This window comes from Lycorma delicatula, chromosome 13 (assembly GCF_047948215.1).
Source record: "Lycorma delicatula isolate Av1 chromosome 13, ASM4794821v1, whole genome shotgun sequence".
Lineage (NCBI taxonomy): Eukaryota > Metazoa > Arthropoda > Insecta > Hemiptera > Fulgoridae > Lycorma > Lycorma delicatula.
The window spans coordinates 51,246,436-51,263,884 of NC_134467.1; positions in this window are offsets into that span (position 1 = coordinate 51,246,436).

A 17,449-nucleotide genomic window follows, 5' to 3' on the forward strand; every position below is an offset into this window, starting at 1 on the left:
GCATCTTACAAGGGGAAGGCACATCGGTTCGAATCCGACTTCATCTCCTTCTTTTTTTTTTAACTTTTTTTTTTAAATTTAAATATACCGAGTTATTAATATTATTAACCTCTGATTGTAAAAACGTTTTTACAATAAATGATAATTTAATGATAATAAAAAAAAAACATGAAAAAATATCAGAAGTTATTAACGAAGTAAAATTTTATTTACTTTTCATTTTAAAAAGATGTGTATATGTAATTTACTAGGCGTACAAGGAAGTAATGTAGTGTCCACATCGGATGTTTTTTTTTTTAGTCCGGATGTAACTTTTCACAAACAGAACAGGATGATCCCAACGTGGTTTCATACCGTTACAGAATAGTAACGTACCATTAATGAAAGACTTAATGAGTGAAAAACTCAACAAATTATCAGCTCTTTCATCGGCTGTTTCGTTTTGCAGTTTTTCACGTTGTCGCTTTCTTATAACAGTCGATCGACGTAAAACTTCTTTTGACTTTCTTCACAAATAATTTTTATAAATCGATGAAATCTTTGTTGTTGAATCTTATTTGAAAACCGCTTGCGGTTTTCAAATCGACTTTTCTTTCAGACTGTATTTCTTTTAAAATATTACATTTCATGTATTTCAGCAGTTTTGAACCTCTGTTAAAGTACAATATCGTACTTTTGACTCCGAATCTTACGCCTTCTTCCACGCAAATCTTTAATCGGTTCTGAACGAGCCTGTTTTGTTTCAGAAGAACTTACTTACGAGAAGTCTATTTTCTAGGTCGTCCACCCGTACTTCTGCTTCGAACTAGTTACAAAAGTAAAAGAAATAAAATAAAAAAGCTTTGAAAAAAATCGATCCGATACCGTAAAGAAAAAGTAACACTACTCTGAAAATGACAAAATAAATCTACCGTTACACGCTTGATAAAATTTTTTAAATTTAATTTTGGAAACGGTACCAAAATTTAGAGCTGATAATTTGATAAAAAATTCGTAATCTCTCGTAATTCCCTTGTGCGCTCGAAATTAATTTTAAAGTTTGGTGCCGACTTCAAAAAAAATCCGTATCGGCACGCCGGAAGGCGGAGGTAGATTTCACCGGTGTTAAGTAGGGCATAAAAAATATTTCCACCTTTAAGTTAAAAGAACTTCAAATTTACTAATACGACAACGGTCGCATGTGAAAAAACGTTTCACAAGTTTAGCATACGACAAGCCCCGTTTTCTTACAATTCCAACAACATTTTGGTCAAGCCTTGTCGTAAGGGTTAGTCATATCAAAAATTGTTTCACGTAATGTTTAGAGGACTAACGACCACTTTAAACCGATTCGTGTCTATTAAGGGAGGTATGATGAGAGTGTCTTCAAAACCCCATTTTTTCAACCCCCTGGGCCGATGGTTGGTGATATCAAAAAACATTACTTAGATAAGTTTTAGGCCCTTATCCAAAGATTAGTAGAATCTTTAAACGAATTCGATATTTTACATAATAAGAAAGTTATAGCGATATTTTTTCGCAAAACCTCCCTCATTTTCACCCCCATGGTCCGATTTTGTCCATTAACGAACTGAATATACGATATTTAACGATATTTTGGGTCGTTATATTTTATATATCAATTTGAAAGTGATCGGCGCAAAATTACGGCAGTTATCGTGTCCGCAATAAAGTAAAATATATAGATATATATAAATGTATATATAAACTTTTGAACCGACGGTGATTTTGGGGTCTGGGGGGTGTAAAACGCAAAGATATGTCAAAATTTTCCGGAAGTCGAATCACGGTACCCGTTACAATAGGTAGCTTTCTTGAAATCTACTTAAAATAACATCAGAAATATTTTATTGAGGGCGAAGTGAAAAAATTAATTTTTATTTTCAGCGCAAGATATATTTTTTTCTCTTTCGAGTCGGTTCGTATTTTTCTCAAAATTGTTTATTTAATTACTCTTTTACCCGTTTGTAACTGTGTAAAAATAAAAAATAACGTCGAATGAAAGAAAGAACATAATATACGCCCACGAGTGCACACGTCTGAGTGTGTGCATGTGTGAGTATATTTATATATAAAGGTTAGTAGGGGAAGTGTTTTAAGAAAAGTGGAGAGGGGATACACAGTTTAATTTATTGATCGATCCAAACATATTATGTACCGAAGATAATAAATTACATGTTGTCTCGTGTTTCTTAAAGAAACATTCAATTTTAATTCTAACTCGATTTAACTTTAAATTAAGTTTTAATCGATGAAATAATCTCCTCTTAACGTATATATGCAAATAAAAAATTACTCGTACGTTCATAAATTACAGATTTAATTAATATAATACTTTAAGTTACGAGTATTATTAAATATATATGAAAAAAGGTGACACAGGCGCACAATTGTAGTACTGTAACTGTTGGTTGTTTTTGATGCGCGGCTTACACACACAACTTAATTTAAAATACTTATTTTATTTTTCTATAACAGCCGTACGTCAGTGATACATTAGCTCTCCCTGTGGTGACTGGGGGTACTATTGACGCAGTATACCTAGTTAGTCGCTTGTTTAGAACATTTTTTGGAGTGCGGACGCAAATGTTATCATTTTTTAATCGTTAACAAATGTACCTAAGAAAAATAAAGACCTATTAGGCGAAATCTCGAGATACCGAAAGTACCTCGCTCTACTGCCTCACCCCCTTGACCTTTTAAGTTGAAAATTTAATAGCGTGAATGACCAATATGTACAGAATTAATCTGACCATGTTTGGTGAAAATCGGTCCAGCAGTTCTAGAAATTTAAGGTGGTTGAGAGCCAATGTCGAACGTGCTCGCGCACATACGGACATCCGAAAAATTTTTTCCGGTTTTTTGGATTCCTTAGGTGTGAAAACGTCAAGATCCGGTGAAAACCGCAAACGCCCAAATCGGAACGATTATCCATATATTTTATTAAGCAAACGAGTATCGTTCCCGTTCCAGATAACTAGTTTACTTTTTGTATAAAAATAATTTCTTTTTATATATGGATAACTACCATTTGAATCTTTTTTTTAAAATTAACTTGAGCAAAATTATTTGTATACATACAGAGCGTATCCCAAATGGAAAGAGTACATATAAACGTGTTCTAAAACGCTTCGTTTGTGAGTTACGGCTACCGAAAGATTTTCCTCGGATTTCAGCTACTCCGGTAAAATGAAGTCGTACTGAAAAGTTTTAGAACGTTAATTACGGAACAAAATTAATGATTTCTTACGGTTAATGACTTGCAAGGTAGAATAAAATTAGTTCTAGAACAGTTTTTTAGAAATATACGGCGAAAACCAATAAATTAGGGTAAAAAACCCTATTTTTTATGTTGGACGTACGATGACTTTATGCGTGCATCTGAAGTTGTGCATGTGAAAATTTGGTAAGTCGTTCTTCAGTTAGGCTCAATTTAAACTCAGCAGACACAATAACCTCAATTTTAGGTTATGATAAATCTTTAGCTTTTTAGCGCTAAGTCTATTTTTAAGATTTTTTGTTGATTTTTTTTCGCTTAAAGGTTATTAAAATTTAAACTGCTTTGGCATACAGATTATTATTCGGGACCCAAAATGAGAAGCGATTTTTTTCATTACTTTCATAAAATCTATTTTCTATTTTTTCAATTTCAATATCTTTAACCGATTCTGTTTTAAAGAGGTCCTGGATCGAATCCTTGCCAAGCATGGCATTTTTCATACGCTACAAAATTCCATTTTCATATCCACGCAGAAGCTTCAAGCTTATGTGGTATCATCAAGCAAAAAGAAAACTTTTTTTTGTTCAAGATCACGTTTTTGCAAATAAATTTTAAATTAAATATACTTCGATACTTAAATATTTTGGTAATACTTTGCCAGATTTTACATATATATATGTAAAATTCTTTTTTTTGATTGGTAATTCACCACATAAAACCAAAATTTGGTATCGATGTACAGGAAGAGACAGACTTATAGGCCACATGTTAAGGCGCCCCGGAATAGTCGCTTTGATACTGGAGGGACAGGTAGATGGGAAAAATTGTGCAGGCAGGCAACTTTTGGAATACGTAAAACAAATTGTTAGGGATGTAGGATCATCCCTCCTACGACTTGGAAAGCCGCATCAAACCGATCGAACGACTGAAGACAAAAAAAGAAACCGAAATTTGTACGCGGTATCGATATACAGAATTTTCATATATTTTGAAGAATCTGAGGTCTCTGCGAAAGCGCCCTTAAATGAAAGCAAAGACCAAAAGAATATTATGCAGTAAATGAACTGAAAAATTTATTTATAAATAAAATATACAATTAAATAATACGTCATCTCTCTCTTTCTCTGTGTGTGTGTGTTTTTTTTTTCTTTAACAAAGAGAAAGAAAAAATCTAGTCTAATAAAGAAATGAAATAGGGACAACTGCAATGGAAGACAGATTTGATTCTATGAATTTTCTATCTGTAAATCAGTAACTCAAAAATGAGATTTTATATATATATATATATAGAGAGAGAGAGAGAGAGAGAGAGACAGACAGACAGACAGAGGCAGAGAGAGAGAGAAAGAGCGTGATTGAGAGGTATTGATCTATACAGAATAAATAAAAAGATATAGAATGATCGGGGATATACAGGTATGTGTTCAACGAAGCTGTAAATTAGAAGGTGATATCCTGTCAATAGACGATCTGACAGTATATACCAGGAATCTTTTTTTTCTGAAAATTTTCATTAATTTATAAAATGTAATAATAGTAATAATAAAAAGTAAAAAAGAGAATTTGATAAAAAGGTGTCAAAAGTTGGATTATTAAATTGTTAAATTCAATATTTCATATTCTCAGTTTAATAAATATAAAATTTATTATTTATAAATTTAATAAACATTCCTTCTCTTTATTTACACAGAATAAAAAAACAATTATTATTTATGTAAACTTTTTAAATAAAATTTAATTTTTTTTGTTATGAAAGAGCGAACGGCTATGGCCTTCAACCCGGTGAAAATTGGTAGCGTATGAAAAGATGCCGTACGTAACCGGGATTTGAACCAAGGACAGAGATTGCAGAGATGCTTTTACTTACTCGACCCAGAAGGTAAGTTTAATTTCTCTATTCAATTAACTTCGTTTATTTTAATTATCTGATTAATGATTTTAATATGTAAATAATTATTTCACCCGGAAAAAAATTGCGGCTTAACGATATCGTTTCGGATTTCTACTTCCTTGTACGAAAGGAAGTATATTGTGATCGCAAAAAATTTCGGTTTTCAGGTTGCAACGGAAATATCCATTTTGACTAGTTTCTGCGTGACGTCTGTACGTTTGTATGTATCTCGCATAACTCAAAAACGATTAGATGTTGAAATTTTGGATTTAGGACTGTTGTAACAGAACTCATACGGATGCAGCAAGGATGCACGACAGCTACTACTGCAAGAACGGCAGAACCTTTGGGATGGCGCCAAAGGCGCTTGGACTAGACGGTTGATCCCCTGGATAATGAGGAAGCACAGGGAAGGTTCTCACTTGCCGACTCAGTCCTTTCGGGGAACGGGGAATACGGAACGTATATTTTCCAGTTCAAGCGTAGGAACTCTTCTCATTGTATTTATTGTGGACGGCTAGACACCCCGGAACATACGGTTTACGGTTTATAGATGTGAACGGTGGCTGGGTCGTCGCCCTTTACAAGGGCTAGACCGGCTGACGCGCTCCGGGGTCAACGACAATGGGAGGAGCTTTCCAGATTGATCAGAAGAGGTGATGGAACGGGTCCCGATTGACCGGACTGGAGGATGATATTGGCGGTGGGGCTCACGGACTCCAGACGGCGTAAACGAGGATCGTTGCAGCTGTTGCTCTAGTCACCGTTCAATGTGTTAGGTTAAGTAACACATTAGGTTAAGTAATTTTTTGTAATTGTACGATAAGTTTTGTTCATTGATATTTTTCTTTTCACGGGCTGTTTATTGCTGCCTGCTTGTCGGGCGTGTAGACCGTCTATACGGGACTCGCGAGATTCTTGTCATTTTATTTTGTCTAGATGTAGGTTTTCTATTTTCTTTACATTTGTTCGTGTTTTTCCTGTCGTTATCCTATAGGTCTTAACTCCATCGTGACTGATTTGAGCTTTAGACTGTGATGTCTGATTATCTGGATGTGTGGATGGGCGAGTATTGATATAAAAAAAAGACCGGACAAGGTAGGTAGCCTCATTGCTGAGGGCGTTTCTAGTCCATCCATATAAAACAGCGGTTTGACTTGAGGTGGTCGCGCGATTCGGAGGAGTTATGCGTGGGGTGCATACCCGGACTTTGATTAGGGTATAGGGACGGGAAGGGCAGCCCTTCTGAAGAGAGGCATCGGGGCGACTGGATACAGTTGTCATGATGTCTCGATGAACCAGGAGGGAATTCGACGGGCAGGGCAGCGGTTTTAGGTGTATGCACTAGGGTGGGTTATTCTATAGCCACGTCACTCAGGGCCGAGCGAGGCAGCGTGTTTTAGACGATTACCGGTCGCCCGTGTACGGTTAAAAAAGAACAAAGAAAGAAACTGTTGTAACATCTTGGATTTTGGATATTTCTTAACTGCAGTAATAAGTCCTCGTCGAGAGCTTTTCAACGATATATCATAAGCGGTACTTACTTTCGTCGGTTCCAGAGTTAAAGACAAATAAAATTTTAATTAAAGAAATATTTAGATTTTAGGAGAAAACACATCGGTTCGAATCAGACTTCATCTCCTTTTTTAAGTTTTTTTTTTTTTTTTAATTTAAATTATATTGATTTATTACTAATTATTAACCTCTCATTGTAAAAACGGTTTTACGATAAATCATAATTTAATAATAATAAAAAAAATATGAAAAAATATCAGAAGTTATTAATGAAATAAAATTTTAAGTACTTTTCATTTTAAAAAAAATGTGTATACGTAATTTAGTAGGCGTACAAGGAAGTCATGTGATGTCCGCATCAAATTTTTACCTGATGATATCCGTGTACCATTCACTGTTAACCTAGTGAAAGTTATATATATATTATAGTATGTATTTCGCATATATATCAATATATATATATATATATAACAAGTATACACCTGACCACCACGAGACATGTACTGACGAATCGGGATTTTCCGCTAATGATCGGTACATTCCGGTGCTAAGCTAAGGGGGGTGCACACGCAGACACACATAAAAATGCCATTTAGTATGGTAGGATAAATTACGGTAAGTCGTATAAATATTTTGTATATATCAGTGATTTTCATTAGGTTCTCCTATTTTGTAAAAAGTGAAATACTAGCTGCTTACAACAACTTCCTGAATAATCCAAACACGCAATAAAACACCTAAATCGAAAGCACTTCACGCTACATTTTAAATCAGAGTAACTGAAATGCGATGTAGTTAGCTACGTGCGTATTTAGCCTTATAAGACGGTATTTTATCATTAAACACAGTAATTCTTCGAGACTAAACAGCGTATCTCGTTAGCTTTCTATGTTGTCGAGTCGTCATCGTCGAAATTATATCTTATATCATATAACGATTATGCCATTACAGAACCTTTCTTTTGGCACCGTTTTCCTGTTGAAGATTACATACTCGGTGTAATTTATTTCCGTCGGCAGTAGCACTGGATGTAACGGTTACTCTTACTTTCTCGTATTCGGTTGCTTTTACCGCAACATGGTTTTGTCCCTTCTTATCTCCAGTGTAATTCGGTAGCGTATCAAAAAAACACAACGACTTATCGGCATTGCCGATTTGACTGAAACAGTAAATCGATTACGTAACGTCGATATCACACTAATTTACGCTTCTAATCTGACGGTACCTTCTGGAAAATGGAGGTTCTGCGACGCGATAACAGATATCGCCTTTTCGTAAATTTCTCACACTACCCACGACAGCTTTAAATTGAAGACAGTTATTCTCGTGGCCTTTAAAATCGGTCCATCTCTTGTCATCGGAAGACCTTTTGTTTGGAGTTCCTTAAAATAGGCCGAAACAGTGGCATCGATCTCCGGGATTTTTCCGTGTCTTGGTCCCGAAAAAGATTTCCCCGTTCCTTTACGCGCAAATAATTTCCGTTTCATACCGCGCATTCGTTTCCTTTACCGGCGGCACGATTTCCGATCTGTTCGGCGCGTAAAATAACCTTGCGTTTAAAGTCTGCGTCGTATGTGAAAAGCTTTACCGTGACGATCAAAGAGTTAGAAAACCCCAAAAAATAGGTAGAACAGAACGGTTATGAAAAAAACGAGCCGATTTACAACTACAGTAGTATACCGAATGGAGGTTAGACAGGGAACTCGAAAGGACGTCTGTCATCATTCAAAGAACGCATACACAAATTCCAAAAAGACGACTCGAAAAAAATACTAAATTATGATGTCGACCGCGATAAAACTGTTGAGATGTAAAGCTCTTTGAGATGAGTCATCTTTCTAGAAATTTGTGTACGTTCTATAAACGATGACGACTGTTCTTTCACGTTTCCTGTCTCGTCTGCGTTCGATGTTGAACAGGCGTTCGGATTCAAAAACTTCAGCTTTGTACCTATTAACTACGCGTTTACGTCAAACGGCATCAGATCTCCGATCGAAGACGCATCTGGCATTTTGACCTTTTAATCTGTCTTAAATTCGAAGCGATACGATATATATTCTTTCATTTCTGATGCGTACGTTTCAATCTGTTCAACTTGCTACCGCACGGTCGAGGGAGATGAGAATGATATGGATGACATAGAAACGAGTCCTGTACTCACTCGGGTGACCGTTCCCGTGATATGTGATAATTGAACCCTAACCGTCAAAGTACATCGCTATCTACTGTGAAGTATTCAAAGCCGTATAAAAAGCAACTAGCTTTCGTTACAATTTGAATCTCAGAACCTTCGACTTTGAAAATCAGTCAGAAATCTCGTCTCAAAAATAAAAAATAGACAATTTTAATATTTTTGCAATTTTTAAGCCGTTCATCCTGTACGTTATTTCCTGTCTTCTACTTACGTATGCGATTAGTATCGATTATAAGTTTATTTTGTTATTTATAAGAACGAATTATATTTTCTTTTTTAATCGTAAAAAAACGTTTATCGAAATTATTTTTAAGAGATTTTACTTTCGTTAAATTTAATTTTAATTTTAAATTTATTTAATTTTAAACTGAATATCTTTCCCTTTCTTTTTCCTGTTTTGCCTCCGGTAATTACCGTTCAAATAATACTTCAGAGGATGAATGAGAATGATATGTATGAGTATAAATGAAGTGTAATGTTGTACAGTCTCAGTTCGACCGTTTCTGAGATGTGCGGTTAATTGAAACCCGACCGCCAAAGAACACCGGTATCCACGATCTAGTATTCGAATCCGTGTAAAATGAATATCTTTCCCGAAAATAAAACTTGTTACGTTCGGTTTATTCGTTAACAATTTCTTTTGGTTTCTATCAAAAGAGTAAGCCTCATCAGCCGGGCTTAACAATTTTATCCTTCCTCTTCGGATAATTACTCCGCTGTTAAACTTTTAATGTAATTCTGTTCTTTCTTCTTTGTACAAGTTGAAAATCAAAGAGGACGAACTAGATCCTGCGTCACTTCTTTCTGAATCGGAGCTTGCCTCTCTGTATCGTCGACTCTTATTACAGTTACGCGATCTTTCTACCCGCAATAAATAATTCTTTTCTCCGTGTATGTAATTATTCCTAATGCGTACGTCGTTTTGCCGGCCTCCGTGGTCCGAGTGGTAGCGTCTCTGCCTTTCATCCGGAGGTCCTGGGTTCGAATCCCGGTCAGGTCTGGCATTTTCACACACGCTACAAATCGTTCATCTCTTCCTCTGAAGTAATAATTAATGGTGGTCCCGGAGGTTAAAAAAAAAATGTGTACGTGTACGTCGCAATGTGTTTAACCAGTAAAGATAAGCGACCTTTCCATGGCCCGATGAAATCAAGGTGATGTTGTAAGGACTCGGGCGACCGTTCCGGAGATGTGTGGTTAGTTGAACCCCAACCGTTAAAGTACACCGGTACCCGCTGTAGAGAATTCAAATCCGTATAAAATCTATTAACATAGCTAGGCTTTGAACCGCAGAACCTTCGAATTCGAAAATCAGCTGTTAAACAAGTGATTTTCCGACGGGCTGCTTTATCGGTATTTGAATTGAATTATTATAATAATTTTTTTTTTTTTTAATAACTTTATACCTTCTGTATAGTTCATCGCATTACAAATCATTACAAAAAACGATATGATTGTTATTAACAATAACAAGAGCCTGTGCCGAGCTTAGAAAGAAAATGAGAAATGAATTGGTTTCCCATCGAATGGTTTTACAAGCCGGATATTCTATCGCGTATTATTATGCAAACCCTACTCGTAATGCAACTTTTTTTAAGGTTTACAATTAACTAAATCGTTATGTGGTCTTCGTTGGAATCGATTACGTACTAAATAAAAGTACGCTTTTTGATCGATGCTACGTCAATTTAGTTGCAGATAATAAAAAGATATATAATTCGAGATAATGTTTAAAAATCGCTTAAATATTTTAGTAAATAGAAATCATTTTTTTTTTTTTTTTTTTTATGAATGTGCGGACATTACCATTTACGATTATTAGCCGGTGCAATTTTGTAGCGTATTAAAAGTCTACGTCTAACCGGGATTCGAATCCAGGACCTTCACACGAAATGCCGGACACTTCCTACTCGGCCGTGGAGGTCGGCAAAAAAATGCAACTACATTAAGTAAAAATAACTTTTATTTTATAATAATTTAAATTTGAAGATTTCAATCGAAGGCGTAATTAATATGAATATATTTAAAACGAATAATTAAATCGAATAATAAAATGAAATTTCTATATTTAAATTTTCTAAATCAATAAAACGAGAGAAAATGTATTTGTTCGTCTAAAAATTAAACGAGAGTTATTAGATTTCCAGTTTAATTAATATTTTATAGTAATGAAACTCCTTCGATTTCCTTATTAACGGCAAGTAATAATATAGGTTGAGAAATTTCTGTTTAATTTACGATAAAAGTATCGGTAAACATGTTTTATGAAACTACCTATCTATCACTTTACGTATTCATTTAGGTTACTAGCAAAATATCCTGTTCGCGCGCGCGCGCGCACACACACACATAAAATTTTTAAAATAGAATATAAAAGTTTTCTAAAATTTTTTAGAAAAAACATTGAATTTAAAGTTCATTAACTTTTTATTGTTTAAATTTAAATACCAAATTAACGTAATCTAAATGTCTTAATATACGACCCGCAAACCTTATCGCCGACCTCCGTGGCCGACTAGGTACCGTCTCGGCATTTCGTGCGGAGGTCTCGTGTTCGAATCCCCCGGTCAGGTACGATATATTTTCATACGCTACCGATTAACATCGGGCTAACGACCGTAGTTGTTGATGCCCGCTCTTTTCATACCAAACAAAACAAACCTAATTCAAATTTCTTATTGTACTATTCGTCTTAAGAATTCTGCATTTTGTATTTTATCTACTCGTTTAATTTTCAATCTATTTTCCTTTTGTCTTCCCTATTTTCCATTCGTAGAACGCTAACCTTCACAAAAATATCTTTCTAATTCTTACATATATATTTTTGTACTAATAGACTGCTTGTTTGTCGCACGATATCTAATAGTATTTGAGAATGTCTATATTTGATTTTGGCTGCAACACCGTTTTGGAATTTTTGAAGGTAATATTTCCAAATTTATTTATTTTTTGTGAGATATTCTCGGGTACAAGTACAATAAATTTATTAAATTATCTCCATCCGCTCTTAAGATTAAATCTTTATTTAAAAAATACAAAAAGAGGACAGACGGAAGTGATTATCCGAATCGGCCACCCCCCGGGACATTCTACATAATGTATTATTATGTACCGATCGTAAATTAAATGAAATATTTATACAGTTACTTCTTCGGAAAGTCGGTCTGCAGTACGCTTTACAACTATGCGGTGCATTCTGTAGTTTCGGTGTTAGGTCGGTTGCCCTACGGATTCTTCGGGCGTAGCTCACTAAAATACCAAGACGTCAGTTGTGTTGCGTTGTGATCGAACGCGCTTCGTTTCGTTTATCGGAATAGATAGAATCCAATTCTTCACGTAGAAGCTAGAATACGTACGTCTTTGTTAGGCTATTTTGTTCTCGCACCTGAGTACTTACTCCTAATAATACGGGTGAGCAAACGGGAGATGGAATCCCACGTTTCCTCGTTATAAAGCATCTTTTCTATTACATTCTCTGGTGTGAGAGGACTCGGAGAAAAAATTAACCGATTAATTAATTTGTAATTATGTCACAAGGATTCCCGACGTAAACGGCGCAACACAACGCGTTCCGCGTCATCCAGGTCTCGTAGTAATTCTTAACGTAATTTCCAGATTAGGTATACTTCCGTGTAGATAACCCCTAATGAATTTCAAATCCGTTAAAGGTTGTCGATTTACAAACGATACGATCTCTAGCTCTGTACATCGAGTATGAAACGCTGTCAGCCCGCTAGGGAATCTGCATCCCAACGCCCAAAAAAACGTTTTCTGGACGGTTTCCACCATATCGGATGTATAATCTTTCACGATTCCAGATATTTCATATACGGTCTTCATGAAAGAACGGCGGGGTTCTGAACGTGAATTAAATGAAAACAAAAGTACTTACAGTCGGTTGATATTGTTTATTTATCGAATTTTTGATCTCAAAAGTTGTTATTTTTCAAAGTGCGCCATTAGTCGCTCGGTAAATGTCCAATCGGTCCTCGGTTTCTCCCTAAACCCGAATTAACATTTCTTGTGTTACGGTTATAATCGCCGTTAATCCTTTCCTTTAAGCGTCGTAGGTTGCGTATTTTTTTGCGAATAAACCTGTTTTTTATACAATCTCACAAGAAATAATCGCAAGATGTCAGTTCTAGATTCCTTGGAAGCCAAGATGTAGGTCCTTACCGGTCTACCCGTCGATATCCAAATTTTACCTTCAAAGCCTGGCTGACGAACGCGTTAAATTGCGGGTGGCCATCTCGTTAGGAATGAATTCGTTGAATGTTTTCTAATTCATCCGGTCGAGGAAAGCGGTAATCGTTTAACATATCGAGGTAGACGTTCCCGTTAATAATCTTCAGCGAAGAAAAAACATCCGATTACACGATTCTTCATCAAATCACACCAAAAATTAACTTTGGGCGTGTCGCCTCTTTTCCCAAAAATTACATGTGGATTTTCAGATCACCGTATTCGTGAATCGTCTCTGTTAACGCACCCGTTAATACGGAACGTAGCTTCATCGGTAAAAATTATATCGTGTAAAATTATTTGTTTTTAATTATTTTGTAGAAAATTTCAACGGCAAAAAATTAACGTATACAAACAAACGTTTTTCTACACGATCGGGTTTCGATTCCTGCGGTAGCTGGATTTTATATGCGTTTAATTTCAATTTTTTGCGTAAAACTTTGCGAATTGGTTTCGAAATATCTAATTCGAGGCTTCGACGAGAGATGGATTTGTTAGGGCTTCCGATCGCAGATCGTCTAATTCGTTCAACAGATTCGTCCGATACTCGTGGTCTGCCGGTTGATTTTTCCTTGAAAACAGATCCCGTTTCTTCGAACTGTTTGAACCGACGTCGTACATTATTTTCATGCGGTGACACTTTTCCACATTCACGTCGACCTAAAATCGCCGACTTTATTTGATTCAGCCTTCCCCAAAATACTTTGCTTTTTCTTGAACGGTGAACATAATAACCGACTAAACACGCTTCAGCGACGCTACAAAAACCGGTTTGATTTGAACTGCCGTTACACAAACTTTTGGGTCGGAGGCTACCAGGGGTACCGACATAACGCCTCAAAATTTCCCTACTGCCTTAATCTGAATTACGGAAATCCTACCGTTCTTTTACGAAGACCCTCGTATACAGGTACGTATATTTTGAAAATATCGATACAGCCATCTCGTCATACTAATAATAGTAAATTAATCGGTAACGAATCCGTACGAAACACAAAAGGGATTTTTCGTAAGCTTGTAACTGTTTTTTTAAACGCTGCAAAAAATACTCCTTTATGAAGTGACGATGATTGTTCAACGATCGAAATGCGCATGTAGTTTAACATTTTTATCTATTTCTTTATATTTGTAAATAATTGTTTTAAAGTTTTCTACTTCCAAATTTAATTCGATAATCGTTTAAAATAATTCCTTTTATAAAAAAATTAATATTAATTACAAAGTTCTGGTTTTATAACAGTCGATAATACGGAAGATAGTTAGCGGTCTGTTTGTGTTGTAGATGTGTCCAAACCGCAAATTTCAATCGAACAAACTTAAGCATCTTATCACTTCATATAACTTTTCCAATAATGCGCTAAGTAGGTTACGATGAAACAATTAAGTTTTATACTGACTTTACTTTATATCAGTTACATTTAGTTATGACAGATATAAATTAAAACAATATTGTTTTAAACTAATCGATTTTAATATTAAAAAGTTTATATTTTTGATTTATTAACTATTAAAAAAAAATAAAATAAAGAATCTTCTACAAAGATTTTATGAAAATTTTGTACCCGTACTTGCGACAACCTTAAACCAAAATATGTGTTTCAAACTTGAAAATTTTTTTTCATAGTAACACCATCAAAAATTTTTTAAATAAATTAAAATTTTTAAAAGCCCTGAAGCAGTTCCATACCACACAAAAATGTTTGGTTCATTGAAACGTAACAAAATACTCGCTAAATTTGATTTTTAACTCGAAATTAAGAGTATTATTTTCAATTTTTTACTTTCCCGTCTAGATAGCGCTAACTCCACCGATTTGGGCATATGCGCTTTTCACACCTAAGGAACCCGAAAAACCAGACGGAAATTATCCGAATGTTAATGTTCATATGGACGTGTGTATGTACGATCTCGGCCTCTAAATCACCTTATTCCTCCACAACGACCGAATAGATTTGACCAAACTTGGTCGGATGGAGCATTGATTCCATTAGATTTTCAAATTAAAAGCTCAAGCAGATAAGGCTGTAGTGCAAGGGCGCTCTCAGTAATTTTCGCGTAATTAAGGTCATATTTTTCTTAGACGTATTTGTTAACGATTAAAAAATAACAATATCTGCAAAAGAAATTTTGGAAAACAGCATCCCCGTCTAAAAAATGCTCTAGACTACTGCTGCATTCTGACGTCCAGGTTAGCGGTAGAATTAAATAAATTATTAGTATTTAAAGTGTAAACCAGTAACTCGGTCTGGTCGGGTCTCGAACTCGATCGCCCGGTCGACTCGGTACCTGGTGCGTTAAGCCTCGCGACTACACCGGTCTGCCGGCCGTACAAATCTATGTAAGTTGTGAAATTACATTAGTTAGTGTCGATCGTCGCCGCTAGTACCGCTACCCCGCGTGAATTAAATACGATATGCAAGGACGCATTTGTTAAAATCTTTGAATTAAATAAACGAAAAAATATTACGCTACCCTACTAAAGGGAATTTGTATGCGTGTGTGTGTGTCTCTCTCCCTTAGCTTAGCGCCGGAGTGTACCGATCAGTAGCGGAAAATCCCGATTCGTTAATACACGTCTCGTGGTGGTCAGGTGTATACTTGTTATATTATTATATATCGATATACCGCACATATTTATATATCGAAATTTTGAAAAATTTAGCACTTTTTAACCGGATACGAATTTTTGAATGAAAATCGCAAATATCTCAAAAACGGTCCGTCCTAGCGCTCTGAAAGTTTTTTCGGCTTCCCTCGACGATATGCCATCCTCTCCCGGTGGTACCCGCCGGAAGATAATATTTTCCAGCCCCCCCCCCCGGGGCGCCGTTCGGGAATTGAAGAGGAGGTGCGACGGGGTGCCACCATAATATCTCGGCAATCGCTCGTCCGATTTATACATATCAAACGGCGCGCATATCAGCAGATCAAGCGGTAACGGTTTAACGCATCGGGTACACTCTTGATCGTCCGGATCTTGGTTATTCGGAAATTACTTAATTATTTATTCGGAAATTAATTGTATTTATTCATTTTCGTATCTTATCTTCTTTATCATCTACTGATGATAATTGTTTAACAAACGAAATGCGCGTCTGATTTACACACCCGCATTTATTAAATACTTTTTTAGTATTTATTTTAATTTGTATACAAATATATAAAACGCAAAGAATCTATTTTTAATCCGCGTTGTTATCAACAGGTTCATAACAACACTTTTAATCAATTTATTTTTACATTTTTTTTTTTTTCATTAAAATAAGGTTATTAGAACTTTTTATTTATCATAGATAAAATAAAAGAAAAAGGAAATATTGTAATTAAGTTAAAGCAGCAGATGTTAAGTGTTTTGATTATGTACTTTTTTAAGTGAATTTTACAATAAAGGACAGAAAAATAATTTCAGATAGCTTTTAATGGCAGATATTTTTAAATTGTCTTCTACTTTTTTTATATATTAAGTTATTATTTAATTTTATTTTAATGATGTATATATATAGTAATGATAAATCTGTGTACAAATATGATATGATATTTAAGTATAGCTGTATACTGCATATCTGAGAGCTGTTTGGAGACAGAAAGAAATGGGGTTCTACATAGTTAAAAATAAATCCGCATGATGGTGGGTTTTTAATTTACGTTCACCGTATTGAATCGAACTTAATTATTTTTAAATAGATTACACGATTTCGATTTAAAATTTTCCGAGAAAAACAATGGTGAAGCCTGTTTTACTGTAATCGCCTTCGTTATCAAGTTATAAGCATTCAATATTGCGATGACGAAAAAACCGTGTAAACAATAAAACGAGGTAAAACGCGCTGCAAGAATAATTTTATTGTATTTTACATTCCTACGATCTTTAAACGGTACTATAATATTAATAATAATAACAAATAACAAATAACAAACGATACAACAACAAATTAAACGGAGAAATTAAATTTTCTCTAAATAAAAATTAACTTTCTGTGTCAATATCAGCCGATATTTGTTACTTATCGGCTGTAGATTTACAACGATGCGGTTTGATTTACGTTGAAACAATTCAACTTATTTTCTCCTCGTTTCATCTTTTTACTTCAACATACCTGTAACGGTAAAATTTGATAGTGCTAGTAAAAATTAAGTTGTAGGTTCAAATTCGCGTGTCGGTGAAAGTTTTATTATAAGTTTTCTCGTTATTTATTTCGTTTTTTCTTCAAATAAGAATTCTTTAAACGAAACCGAAATAATCGGCCTTTACAAGAGCTATGAGATTTATTTAATAATAGACTGGCAAACGGAGTACCGATAAGTAAATCGACTGCGATCCAGATTCGAAGAAACCGGTACCGTAAAGCATCGTCCTCGCACCGGTAGCCCGAGAAAACGGTGTCAC